The sequence below is a fragment of the Dendropsophus ebraccatus genome, chromosome 12 (assembly GCF_027789765.1).
Source record: "Dendropsophus ebraccatus isolate aDenEbr1 chromosome 12, aDenEbr1.pat, whole genome shotgun sequence".
In the NCBI taxonomy this organism is placed as follows: Eukaryota; Metazoa; Chordata; class Amphibia; order Anura; family Hylidae; genus Dendropsophus; species Dendropsophus ebraccatus.
In genome coordinates this window covers 45700670-45713706 of record NC_091465.1, presented here as the reverse complement: position 1 = coordinate 45713706, position 13037 = coordinate 45700670, and the positions used below count along the sequence as shown (strand labels likewise).

The window sequence follows — 13037 nt, the reverse complement described above, 5'->3', positions numbered from 1 at the left end:
GTAATCAGACAAATCATTAACTCTTTCTGCTCTTGTCAGTGACACCCCCTTGATGAGGGCACATTCCCTACTTAACACAACATTATTATTGAGTCTAGTTCATTGAGTTTTCTTAAAAGTATATAGTAAAGTAAATTACGTTCACACATGTACGTTCATTATGTTCACACAATGTCAAAAATAGAGAAAAGGCGGGCGATTTTTCTTTTTAAATAACGTCCATTTTTACCGCTATGCAATGTAATGCATTGCAGTCAATTGGAAAACGAACGTCCAATGCACACAATGTATTGAATAAAGGACGTCATCACTGTGGACGTCAAAATAATGATAATGACAATTATTTTCGGACGTCTTTTGCAAACAGAGGACTTTTTAATTAATTGTTCACACACCGTTTTTCTTTTGTCACTGACCTTTCTCCGTTTTTACTATTAAAATCAATGGACTTTTTAATTAAGCCACACCCAAAGACCAATTAGTCCACCTAAACTAGAATAATGTATTAACAGCCGTCATTGCACGAAGGGGAGGCCAGACAGCTAAATGGCGTCCGCTATTTTAGACTCAAAATGACGGATATTATTTTACAGTGAGCTGAAAAAAATGTTGTGTGAACATAGCCTAATACTGATCGTCGGGATCAACGCTCATTATCTTGCTTCCCTTTGCTCATTTAAAAGGGCCTTATGTCTTTATGCTTATTTACCCCATGGCTTTGTTTACACAATGTTTAAAAAAAAAAAAAAAAACACATTATTGCCGCAATGTAACTGACTTTAATGCATGTATGTATTGAAGTCAGCGAAATAACGGAGGTCCAATGCACAGTGTGTAAAATGACGTACGTTGTCTGCGCGGACGTCAAAATAATGAATCACGAAATAAATGAAGCGAAAGAAAAACAAACAGAAAATGGCAACTTTTAGTGAAGTGTTTTTGAAATACAATATGGTTCTGATACTGGTGTACTCAGATTCTATTCTACAATATTCTAGAAAAATATCTTCATTATGCTAAATGAACGTTTTTTCATTTCTTGGAACACATTCTTTGCAGCACAGACATACAGCTGGAAAATATTTTTGTTAAGGTTACAAACATATTTTATGGTGTGAATGCTCTATACATCATATTGACATCCTGCATGTAAAATGTGCCATATGTAAGATGTAATTTTTCTAACTATTTGTTGTGGGATTTTAACACTTGTCAGAAGGAGGAAAAAGAGTGGAAGATATTATTAATTCACAGCACATTTCTAGATAGAAAAGAATTCATGTTATAGTAAAAGTCAGTATATACTACTTTATATTATGTGTTATATTAATTAAAGGTATCAATGTCCTCCCTTTATCAGTGTGATAACATTACAAACCAATCAATATACATTATAAAATAAAGCTATTTTATATATTATTTGTCAGGTCCTGAACACTTAAAATCACCTTAAGGTTATGTTCCCACACAGTATTCTTGCTCAGTATTTGGTTAGTATTTTGCAACCAAACCAGGAGTGGATTGAAAACACAGAAAGGCTATGTTCACACACTGATGAAATTGAGTGGATGGTCGCCAGTTAATGGCAAATAACAGCTGTAATTTCAAAATAACAGCCATTGATTTAAAATAACAGCAATTATTTGCCATTAAATGGCAGCCATCCACTCAATTGCAACAGTGTGTGCACTTAGCCTGTTTTTAATCCGCTCCTGGTTTTGGTTGCAAAATACTGAGCAAAAATACTGTGTTGTGTTCACACAACATTTTTTGAGGCAAAAATACGGCTGTAATTATCAAAATACAGCTGTATTTTCATCTAAAAAAAACGTTGTGTGGACATAAAGCAGCTTTAATGTTTACCGATCCTGATACACAGAAAGGCTATGTTAAAACAACATCAAAAATCGAGAAAAGGCGTCTGATTTTGGTATTTTAAAAATTGTCCGTTTTTGTCACAATTTAACTGACAGCAATGGCAATGCATTGAAGTCAATGGGAAGACGGACATATAATGCACACAATGCATTGAATAACGGACGCTTTCGTCAAAATAATGAACAGGATCATTATTTTCGGACGTCTTTTGCAAACAGTGGACGTTTTTTGGTAGTTATTCACACACAGTTTTTCTTTGGTCACCGTTTATTCTCAGATTTTACTATTAAATTCAATGGACTTTTCAATTAAGCCACACCAAAAGTCCAATTAGTAACCCCAAACTAGAATAATGGACAAACACCAGTCAGACAGGCCAGACAGCTAAATGATGTCCGTTATTTTAGACTCAAAATAACGGATGTAATTTTAAACGGAGCTGAAAAAACGTTGTGTGAACATAGCCGAATTCTCCCAGTCTTCTCCTCTGGACCCATGATTCCCTAGCTTTTTGTGATTAATTGATTTATTTATTGTGTTTTGTTTGGAAAGTTTTAGAAAATAATTTTTATTCTGTGTTCTATACATGCTTGTCAAGGGTATAGAATAACATAATGTATAACATTTAGGGACCATTTGCACCCACAAACACAAAATTGTCATATCTGTCTATCTCTTTTACACTAACTCCAAAGGCTACAGCATATTTTTAGTAGATCAAAAGATTTAAAAATAAAAGATTTAACAATACTGAAAAAAATCATAACAACTCTAACTCTACATTTGGTTTGAAGTGATTTGCAAGTTTTGACCTATGGTATGCTGAGATCTAAGGAATGGTACTTTCATTAGAATTTAGATTTTTCCGTTCTTTTGAAATGAAACTGAAAAGAAAAATAGTTTCAAGGTTCACCAGTTAGTAAACTTTGCATCAAAGGAAAGTTTGAATTAAAGACATGTTTATCCCTTGCACATGCTTATACAGAGCTCTTATGCATGTGGCTTATGGACTTTTTCAAGACCTACGAGAATACATGTCATGGAAAAACAAAGCTGAAAAACTATAAGAGAACAATTGTACTAAGTGATCTATCCATTTATTCTTATCCTATAGAAGAGAAAACCACAAAAAGTAATATAGTAAAGGTATTATGTAATAATGCAATGTGAAAATATAATAGTGCAACAACAATAAAAAACAATCATGTAACATTGTACTTTTTGATATTTAGAGTAATTTATGCTAACAGAAACATTAAAAACCATAAAGTCTATTGTCTGTATTATACATATAGATATGTTTAATATACTGCAAGTATTAGTTTTAGGCTAAGTTAAAAAAAAAAAAAAGGACGCATTTATTAAAAGCAGGTCAAGGCTATGTTCACACATACTGTAGTATTTTCATCAGTCTTTTAGTCAGTATTTTTTCAACCAAAACCAGAAGTGGGTTCAAAACACAGTAGCTGTACAAATCTTCAAATTATAATTTTGCGCTGTCAGCTCCATCCCTGGTTGTGGTAAAAAATAGTCTGACCAAAAGACTGATGGAAATACTATGTGTGAATAGTGTTAATAAATAATGTGCATTTTCATTATTTGGACGGTCTTTATCACTTAGAACCGTTATTCTATATTGTGTGTGCGCTTGCCGGCCAATTTCCCATTGAATTTAATAGAGAGCATTATCATATTAAAAAGTGCCGCCATATTTAACCTCAAAATTACGGGTGTATTTTACCCTTATTTTACAGTGTGTGAACATACCCTAAGGATGCCTTTACACAGAGAGATTTATCTGACACATTTCTCAAGCCAAAGCCAGGAACAGACTATAAACAGAGAACAGGTCATAAAGGAAAGACTGAGATTTCTCCTCTTTTCCAATCCATTCCTGGCTTTGGCTTCAAAAATCTGTCAGATAAACCTCTCTGTGTAAAGCACAAGCATCTTTGTCGCACTTAAGGCTATGTTCCCACTTCAGGAACATAGTGGGGAAAGGCAGCTGTCTCGTAATATAGACAACAGCTAATAAAGCTCATGATCATTATGATCAGCAGTCTATATAACGAGACGACTGCCTTCCCCCATAATATAAAGCGGGTTTTCAACAACAAACATAGTTCAGTTGATTCTCCACCAATGTTCAATTACCAAGATTGCCTCAATCCTTACAATACTAAATTTTTCTATAGATTTCTTACGGAAATGCAATACTGCCAACTCTGGCAATGTTCTTGAATTGCAAATCTTGACCGGGAGTGAGTGATGTGTTTCACACTGCTTGTGGCTTGTTTAATTGATATTTAATTATGTTTTTATTATGTAAAACCCTTTAAGAATTAATCAAGTTGTCAGATCAAGTTGTCAAAACAATATAAGTAATCTGTCAAAACATTTATACAGCTATATTTACCATCTTTTCAAATGAAAACTCGACATTTATAGGAGCAACTAATTATCGTGTTGAGGCGACACTATTGTGTTAATCCAGTTTATTTTTGCAGCTCCTCCTGCTGGGTTCATCTCAATGTTCTCACATTAAACAGATTGTTTGTTAGATAAGGAAACACGACCAATATTCTGCACTCAATAGACGTTCGCATTTCCCAACATTACACAACCCAGCTGAAATGAGATGCTTGGCGTAACTGATTAACCCTGAAAGCAGTACATGATACCCATCTTAGAATTTTAGACTTTAATTGTGGGGAAATGACCCATAAAGATAAACATGCCTGAACTGTGAAGAATTATTGTGTATGATTGACACAGCCAAAAAGCATCTAATATGATTGTACAGGAGTTCACATTAGTTTACTGGCAAACTGCAACATTGGGTTCATTTAGAAAAAGTACAATGTTCTATTTATTTAGAATATGTACAATACAGTATACACATTATGGCTATGTTCACACAACGTCCAAAAAAGGAAAAAAGCGTCCGCTTTTTGTGTTTAAAAAGACGTCCGTTATTGCACCATTTTATTTGCTTGACTCAAATGCATTGGTCTATGGAAAAACGGACATTCAATACAATGTGTGAAAAAGACGTCCGTTATTCCATAGGCTTCAATGCATTTTAGTCAAGTAACTTAAAATGATGCAATAATGGACGTCTTTTTAACAGACGTTGTGTGAACATAGCCTATATACGTGATGTGTTAATAAAATAAAATCTTCAAAACTTCCAAGATTGAGACTAAAGTTACATGTCCAGCTTAGCTATATTCCATTTTCTTGTAGTCATGTCTCTGGGTGCTCATGGTGTGTACCACCAACTTACTAGTCAATGTGACAGCACCACATCTTCATTAGTCTTAAAGGCTGTACTATCAGAAATGATTCTGTCCAAAGTGCACAAAGTGTGTGAAGCTTTTAATAAGAAAACATAGGTGTACCAGTCTTCATAATCAGTCATGTTTTATGGTTTTGTGTATTACTATAGGCCTATTGATGGTATATTATCATTTGTTTTGAATAAAAAAGAAATGTGACCCACTTAAAAGGCTATTCCCTCACTTGGGTATGTCATAAGAACAAGATTTGTAAGCACTGTTAAAGGAATATCATATCTGACCTATCCACATTGGGACTTACAATGTTATCGGAGTGAGCAGAGGAAACCCACAAAAACATGGGAAGATCATTTAAGCTCCACTTGTATAAGGATTTGCATTTCTAAGCATAGTGTCGGGTTAGGAATAGTACTGTTTAGAAGGGATTCAAAAGAGGTCTTTGTCACTTTATTTTAGGGGTCATTATTGGTTTCCGCAGTTGGACCCCCACCGTAATGAAATTATGGTATATACAATCATGTTAGCGTGTTTTTCAAGTAAATGTAGTTAGATCATAAGTCAGATACATTGTCAGACCCCTTAATGGCTAAAAATGCCCCCCCCCCCCCCCTGTATGTGGCTGTATGAGATCTTGTACTTTACGTCTATAAATTTTTGTGTCACTGCATTCCAAAAGCCATAACGTTTCCCCCAATATTGTAGCTGTATGAGGGCTTGTATTTTTGAAGGATGAGTTAAAAAGCAATTCTCCAATACGTATATTAATATCAAGGTAAAACTATATATGTGTCTGTTATTTTGTTTGTTTGTTTTTTTAGGTCTTTTGTTTTTCTTTTTTTTTTTTTTACTTTTCCAAAATAAAACCACTTTTACTAAGGAAAACCCAGGAACCTTCTAGAGAGGAAACCAGTTTAGGCTAGTATAAAGAAGAGAGAGTCTCCAGTCTCCCTCCTACTAGAGGTAGGCCTTGGACCAAGGATCATTTAGGCTAACAGCTCCTTTATATCGTGAAAAAAACCTCTTAGTCCCAATCTGAGGGGCAAAGAGTTTGGGGGACAATAGTATTTTCTTCACAGCAAGTCTGTTGGGAGAGGTTAGACATGTGCCCCATAGCAATCCGAGGACCCTTTAGGGCTACATGCTGGTCCCAGGACTGGTGTGGCTGCCCCAGCTTGATAGGATCTTCACCATGCCGTGGGTATTACAGTTCAAGTGTAAATTACATAGTTACATAGAAAGGTAAAAAGAAAAGACATATGTCCACCAAGTAAAAGACTTTTTCTTAGGCACCCACTGACAGACAACAAGTGTAGTAACTGTCTGAGGTAAGTTACACTACATGGACTACATGGTTAAAACAGAGTTAAGAAGCTTTAGATACTTATGGTATTCTCCTTTACTTTCTCAATGCTTCAGACAGAATAATTTACAATGTATTTCTTAGAGATGTGCCTCCATAACCTGGAAGGGATTTCTTCTGTAAAAGATGTTTCAAGTCGGACATGTGCTATGCAATAAACGCCAAGGGTGCACCACATACCATCCAGCTAGATACCTTACAGGGTGTGCCCCAGGGGAACCATTCACCACCATCTGCGTATCCCTTCATTGCACCAACCCATTGAGATAATCCTATGGAAGCCCTTATGTCTGCGTAACAAGAGCCACAACATCTGTAACCATTATTTTAACTACAAATCCCAGCCACTCTACAAGTTTTCCCTTATCTGTTTCCTCTGGGTTACTACACAGGTAGCTACAGTACTGTGCCAAGCAGCCCTGGGAACTGCAGTTTTTACAATGGAAAGGAGGCAGAGCTGGACAACCCACTTTCTCCTTGGAAAGTGAATAAAGGAACTGGCAGCCAAGCAGGATGCAAACAAATAACATAGAACTGTTTCATATGATTCAATGATGTCTCAATGATTTTCCATAGTACTTGGGTTTTGTAAGAAAAAAAAACCTTTAAACATTCTAAATATATGGGTAGAGCAGCTGAGTTAACAACTGTATATTTTTTAAAAGTAGAACTATATAATAACTAAAATAATAACACAATTAAATAATAAAGACTTCACTTTAAAATGTTCATTTCAAGTTCTTCCATTCCTAATTTGTTGTATGAGATAAAAAAAACAACCTTGGATTTACTAAAATCTCAGCTCAGCTCCTTGCAGATATTTATTTGAACCCAGGGAAAGAGCTAAGTAGCCTTCAAGATATTAGAAATGACAAGGTGATTGCAGGGTGTCTGTTCGGCATCAGGTCTAATTTACTTGTGCTACAACAGTTTGATGAATGATTTTAATCTCTCCACAAGGAGGGTCTCTTGACCTAGTGTGTTACTATACCGATATCGATGGTAGTGAGGGTTTATAGGTATGCTAAAGCAATGTCTAATTATTATACAGTAGTGAGAAATCTGATTATTATAACATTGATTTTATGCATAATCTTAAATAAATAAATAAAATATTTTAAGATTCTAAAGCGCATTTACCTTAAAATTCTATAAATCATTCCATTAATTCTACATTTTCTGACACCCCAGCCCAAGAAGATGAATTATCTAGTCTTGTCACCTTTATCTAGAGATCTTCCTAGGTCTGTTCCTATGTGTTTCTATGGATTTCTGCATTTCTCCTCTGTGTTTAACCATGCATGCCCTTCATCTAGAGAGCTAATAGACTGAGCACATCTGTAACCAGTTTACAAGTATGAATTTAAGACAAAGATTGACTACTTGATTACTCAATAATGCGGAGTAAAGGACTGTAGATTATTTAACCACTGTACAGATTACCTAGATGATGTTATTAGCTGTTATCGGTCTAGCGCACTATGATTTCCATGTAGTCAGATTACAATCACGTCTAGTGATAATTGTTGGACGTTAATGATTTGTTAAATGATACGTTTTCAAGGGACGGTAATTGCTGCCATTGTAATTGAAGCTAATTTGACATGTTATACATTTGCTTTATCAGACAAGGCAAATCTAACAATACAAGAGTCTTCTTCAATCTAAAGCATAGGCATTAATTGCTTTTTAATATCGATTTCAAATTTTAAATAGAATTTGTTCATTGTCAGTCTCTTTGATCATGAATATATAATATTTGATTGTATTTTTTTTTTTATAAAATAGTCAATTGTAATCCAAGCCCATGTCTTTATAACTAGTACTGCCATTGTGTTTCTATATGAAAGAGGTCAGTGCCTGAGTTACAAAAATTGTTTGTTAGATTTGGACAGATTGCCAACCCAGGAGATTTAAAGACTGAAATACTTTGAATTCAGATGAGTTTTACCCCCTTTTTTTATAGTACTGTACAGTTTCTCAGGCAGAAAAACGAATGTGCGGACAGGCAAGAGACATTTATATGCAAGAAAACAGAACCATTTCTAAGAACCCTTTTAGTGTTACCAAGTTACGGAACATTGTTCTGGGTGAAGAACTGTGAAATCACAGTGTAACTGGGCGTGCTTCACACAACCACAATGTGAAATCAGTGCACATCTCTAAAAGCATTCGATAATTTATTCTGTTTTGCATCGCTGGTTGTTTATGCTGCTTTACAATTGTATTTCCGATGTTGGAATAAGAATAAAAATAAGTGCATGTGAACCAGACCGATGGCGAGTTACCATGAAATGGTAGATTATGAAATGTTGAGGTGGAAGGTACTATACATTTTAGGGTTAATTGTTATTTATATTTATTATAATTAATTAAATAAAAAGTATAATAGAGCATATTATCTAGAATTAATGGTAGCCTAAATATACTCGCATACATAATAGTGTGAGCCTGTCTGAGCTTATCCACATTTTACTAATACATGACGTCTTATCCACAGCACCTCTGTTTGATCAGGCAGCAGTTCAGCCTTTGCAAACACTACTCTAGTGACTATTTGGAAATGATTCTTCCTTTGAAGCTTAGATTCTACTCCTCTATTTCAGTTAATATGTAAACTAGTCAGACCAAGCTGTCCAAAACCTTTAGCCTTAAAGGAGAGGATTAGGCAAAGTTTCCCTGCAGTTCAATATTTAGTCCATGCCATGCTTGTAAAAAGTGTCGAAATAAATAGTAAAGCAGAGATATTCTAACATCCTCTAAACTGCGTAAATCTAAAATCTAAATCCATGGGGATCTATGAAAGCTGACTGTCATATAAAGCACCTGCTCATTAGGGAAAAAAAAAATCTTCTACGGGTAGATACAGTATGCTGTAAGAATAAACTTTGTTAAAAACAACTTCGCTAGATGAAGAGAGTAAAACAGACAGTGCATCAAGAATTCTATGCAGAAGAACATATTAAAGAGTCACTGGGCACAAATGTTAATGCATACGGTTCCATATACAGGTAGTGTATATTCATGCAACATATTCATGATGTTCTTCAGAATACTAAATATAAATATATATATATATATATATATATATATATATATATAGTTAGATCTGAACAGCCTTAAGTTCCAAAACAGTGGCATACTCTACAAACAGTAAACAGTACAGTATACATAAATGAAATCAAAGAAATACTCCATAAGAAGAGCGTCCTTTCTTCCCAGTATCTTTCTAACAACTTATAAACAGTGAAATATTAGGTGTGAACTGCATATATCATCCATATTCTATTAAATTAATGGAAATACAATACAAAAGTACCACACACACTGTGATAGTCGGTTAACCAGGGTCATCCTCTTCATGTCACATATATCGATGAGTCATATATAGAGTTATATATATAGATGAATACAGGAATCCATCTACTGAGTACACTGTGTAGTTTATTAGTTTCACAGGTATGTATAGTAATATTCATTACTGCTATCCTTTCTTTTTATGCATCTACTTGGTGCTAAATTAGTTTCAAATTCTAATGAATAAAGTAATTATACTTTAGTCTCCAATGTAGGAATAGTAATAATAACAACGCAGAATAAAATTAATATAACCAGGTCATTGAAAAAAAATGAGAGAATTTAGAGTGAAATGTTAATTTATGTAAAATAGGCCATCAACACAAACCAGCAATTTATGTTCATCCTTATTTCTGTTTTTGTCTATTTTGTCTATATTTCTCTAAGATAGATAGATAGATAGATAGATAGATAGATAGACCAAAAACCAAGATTGGCTTGTAGTAGAAGAGTAGAGCAGATGTACATTGTAGTTTGAGTTTAGACTTGAAGGAGTTAAATGCAACAGGCAGGGAAATGTTGAACAAATAAAGTGAGTTAAGAAGTATAGGTCTGGAAGATAACATCATCACAGAGCTGCGTCTGTCACTTACCATGTTGTTGACATCTGCTTTCATTGAAGAGTCCAATTTAGTGGTTTTAATTTTCTCTCATTTGGTTTAAATCACCCATAGCTCTTTTCTAAGGCAGGACAGAAAGTTTTCCATCTCTAGGAGTGTGTCATGCAGAGGCTAAGCTTTGAGTGGAAAGCATGTAGACTTCAAGTGTGGATTCCTTTTCTAGGCAGATATGTTTGGAGAGCTCAACCTATTGAGGAGGGTTTGTTTTATTTGATACTGGGTTGGATGGTAACACCATTCAGAAACACAAACTAATTACATCACAGGAGGGGATGGGTGGAGTTATAGCACTGGGTGTCTATGGGAGGGGGGATAGTGAAAGAGGAAGACAGATGGAGAAAACCAGCATAGGTGATGGTTTAGTAAATGTACTGTTGGGAGAATGAGCTCATGTCAGCTCTCTAATCCCCAGTTGACTGAGCCATATGCCTGTCAGACCAGACACTGGTAATTTAATTTGCATTTCTTTTACTGCAACAGATATAACAGAAAGTTATTATTTTAGATCAATATTTTTCTTTTTTCACAGTTTTTATGTTTGATAGGTTGCATCCCAGACACTAAATACACTTCTGATTAATATATGTAATACTTGTAGATAAATATGTATCAAATTGAACCTACAAAAGTAAATAGAGAACATTGTTATGATTGCCTTGTTCTTGTGCGATATCACGGCCAGAGAATCTTCTACATTGAGAACATTTGTCTCTTAGTGAAACTTTGTAACAATGTAACTGTTAATGACACATTATAGTAGAGACACAGGGGGGACATTTACAAAGGAATCTAATTCTAATGTGGTAAAATCTGTATAAGGCTAGTCTAGAAAAGACTTAACCTAAGCTGCGCCACACCCCTCTAGATGGTGCTGCACAGAGCAATGGACACAGCCTACCACTGTCCAAACAAAGAAACTAAAATAATGCTGACAAGATATATACACATGCATATATAAAATCACAGCTGCTCTGGCGCAACTCACCCTCTACTAGAGGTCAGGATCATATAGAACCAGATAAAGTCCCCACATGCATTCAAGTCCTCAGTAGGTGTCGATGGCAGATCGTACTAAAAAAGGAGGAAAGCTATAGATATCTTGCTGAGATAGTACAATCACTTATAACAGAACTATAGTCAACGCACTAATCCATCAATCAAAGCTCACTAATGTATCTCGATATAAAACCCTGACCAGCGTAAGAAAACTAATGTCCTACCTGGGTATACAGAGTTGACATCATAGACATGCGGGGCAAGACGTGATGGTCCGCAGTGCGGACATATATAGTCTGTAATGCGGTCTAGTCCAGGCGGCGTAGTGTGATTGCACTGAAGTATCAGAGAACCATCTCCCGATCTGCAGTAATGGTGCGGAGTGAAAACTGTGGGCACGCTCCGGCCGGCAACGTGCACCACTTACTTCCGCCCTAAAGGTGAGCTTGTGACGTCACAAGCAAAAAAGTACGGAGGCCGTGGGTGACCACAAAAAACTCCAACGTCGTTTCGGAAATGCACAGATTTCCTTCGTCAGGGAGAGGTCCCCACAGCTTGTTTGGCTCCTCTTATGGCTTAGGTAATAACTCCGCCTCCTCTTACTGCCTTCAGTAACCCTTTCAGGTCATGTTGTAAGTTCATATAATCACATCACTCCAGTCCCTTAATATCTACAGGCTAATAGTAAGTCCTTCATGTACCGCTATCCCCTGTGCAGAATCCATCACCTATGAGAGTTAATTACTTCTTTATTTGTTCATTAAAAACGAAAGTTTATTTATATACGTACATAGATAAATCAATTAAAAATGATAATAATTTATTCAGCACAAAGCATATAGTTCTATCTCGCTATTTAACCCCTTAGGGGCCAATGTATTAAGGTCAAAAATCCATCTGGATTCTGCCCTAGACATTTTTCTAATAAAATCCCCCCTCCTTCTATCCCTCTTAATAATTTCTAGTCCAAAGAAGACGGTCCCCCTTGGATTATTGTCATGTTTCTCCTGATAATGGGATGATAGTGGATGTTTCAAACAACCCTTAGAGATATTATTCAGGTGTTCTGACCATCTTGTTTTAAGTGGTCTAATTGTCCGTCCCACATACAGCTTACCACAAGGACAACAAATAGCATAAATAGCCCCCTTAGTGTTACATGTTATCATGTCCCCAATCTCAAAGGAATCAATGTTTTCTGAGTCTGAGAACATGGCAACATATCTTTGGCATCCTCCCATTCTACAGGCCCTACAGCTTTTGCACGGAAAGAAACCTTTTTTCTCTGTGAGCCATGTCTTTGTATTAATGGAGGGTAATTTTATGGTGGGAGCTACTAGGGTTCCAATAGTTCTAGCCCGTCTATAGACGAATTTGGGTTGATTAGGTAATTTCTCCCCTATTATTTTATCCTGTTTCAGGAAGGGCCAATATTTTTTCACGATTTTTTTAAAGGGATAAATCTGATCACTATATTGGGTGATAATTGGGATATCCAGAACATCATTCTTCTCATCATGTATATTT

General features: G+C 35.6%; 1 protein-coding gene across 2 annotated transcripts in view; it reads right to left on the bottom strand.

The window, feature by feature from the left end:
• The window catches only part of LOC138769124 (netrin-1-like), an 85328-nt gene extending 74647 nt beyond the window's left edge, over positions 1–10681 (bottom strand). For both annotated transcript variants that reach the window (XM_069947363.1, XM_069947364.1), the window contains exon 1: positions 10488–10681. The gene's annotated coding sequence lies outside the window, so the exon portion shown is untranslated. The remainder of the gene's footprint in view (positions 1–10487) is intronic.
• Between the last annotated feature and the right edge of the window lie 2356 nt (positions 10682–13037).